This window comes from Plectropomus leopardus, unplaced genomic scaffold, assembly GCF_008729295.1.
Source record: "Plectropomus leopardus isolate mb unplaced genomic scaffold, YSFRI_Pleo_2.0 unplaced_scaffold12470, whole genome shotgun sequence".
NCBI lineage: Eukaryota > Metazoa > Chordata > Actinopteri > Perciformes > Serranidae > Plectropomus > Plectropomus leopardus.
The window spans coordinates 1-1,706 of NW_024613249.1; the positions used below are offsets into that span (position 1 = coordinate 1).

The 1,706-nt window shown below is 39.2% G+C and overlaps 1 long non-coding RNA gene across 1 annotated transcript; it reads right to left on the reverse strand.

The window, feature by feature from the left end:
- Window positions 1-3: 3 nt before the first annotated feature.
- LOC121963779 lies at window positions 4-1,467 on the reverse strand. Its single transcript, XR_006107277.1, has 3 exons — window positions 1,383-1,467; window positions 1,179-1,258; window positions 4-62 (listed from the first exon to the last, which is right to left on the reverse strand). It is a non-coding gene; the product is annotated as an uncharacterized LOC121963779 (long non-coding RNA).
- Window positions 1,468-1,706: the final 239 nt, after the last annotated feature.

The following is a 1,706-nucleotide window of genomic DNA, read 5'->3' on the forward strand; positions in this document are numbered from 1 at the left end:
GGCACCTTGGCCTCTTCTTTGGCTTTTTTTGTGTCCACTGAGGTGCTGTCCTCCCTCTGACCCTGCAGACAAGAACAAAACTTTAATTTAACCCCCGTTCTGCTCATTTCAGCTGAATTATCCTAATGTTCCCGCTCAAAAATGACCGATCCATTTAAGATGATTATAAATCCATAAAAATACATATTACCTCATGTTGTGTTTTATCTGTTAATCAACTCAAGTTTTTGTGAACGGTTTTGAACTTCGGTTTGGTATTTATGGTCTGCAGGCCTCATTGACCTCAAATAAAAAATTATAAAGATATTATTTTGAATATAACAAACACTCAAATGAAACATATTGTACAGTTTATTCACCTATTCATTTTTAATGGCTGGTCATTTTTGCCCGGGAACACCACCGGCGTATACAAGTTCAATTAAACAAAAACAATTTCATAAACAAAAATCCCAAAATGTTCTTTGTGTGTGAAGATGCCATGTGTGAACAAAGACATGGAACCTCATGACAAAATAATTGCAAATTAATTGCATTTTTTCTTTTTAGAGAAAAAACTTGCAAGTTGGTCAGATTTGACAGGACATAATAGGAGGTCGACGTCACTTTTCTTCTCACCAAAGTCCTGCTCTCAAAGAGCTATCTGCTAAATTAATGTTTGAGATGGAAGAGTTCAGTCATCACTTGTCTCAGCTGCTTTCATTTCACAAGTATTTAAACCAATATTAATTGTGTAAATGAACTAAATAATCCTACAGATAACCAACAATAAAAAATATAAATAAAAATGATTAAAAAATGTGTGTTTGTGGACTAATTTTACTGTCAGTCCATAATGTATGCAGATATAACCTAAAAGCTAAACACTGCAGAGTAACAACAGCACGCTCTGCAGGTCGACCGCTGTCTCTGGTGAGTTTGGCACATGACGTTTTGTTTCATCTCCATAGAAACAGACGTGTGTAAGAAGGTCGAGATTCAGAGCGCGAGTGATGAAGAGGGAGTGTGTTTTGATTGTGTGCAGATTGCATGCAGCAGTATGAAGGAATCTGATGAACGGACACCCCGAAAAACCCTGAAACCATAGATTTTACTGCACATCACGAGTCCTCAGTAAGTTAGAGAGGATATAATACACGCTGTTTACAGCTGCTGCTGTTTGTATTGTGATGACAAACCTCGGCCAGGAGGAGCAGCGCTTTGGCAAAATCTCCAGAAACTTCTGACTTCAGGTCAAGAGTCAACTTCTTTTCTGTTTCTGTGGAGACAAACTCACGACTCAGATATCAAAAATGAAATTAATTCATGCTTTCAGCCACGTCAGCAGTTTTGGATGGACTGTAGTTTCTCGTGATGAATTCAGGCTGTTTAAATTATTTTACCTTCCAGATAGACGTCAGTCAGAGCTTTGATTTGCTGGTTGGATCTGGAGGCAAAGATTTCTATCAGGACGCTGTCTGACGTCCCGGCTCCCTGAAACGTCACACAAACGCTTTACCACATTTAGACCAAACTCACATCACGAACGACAGTGAGATTTAAGTTGACTGACAGACGACGCGGAGCTCCGCTTCCCTCCCAAACAACAAACAACCACAGAAAAGGACGACGTCACTGCTGCTGATAACAGGAGTCGTCAAAGACAAATACGTGTTTAAGTATGTCGAGTGAGTGTGTGGAGCAGCAAAGATATTGTTTTCTTTTTT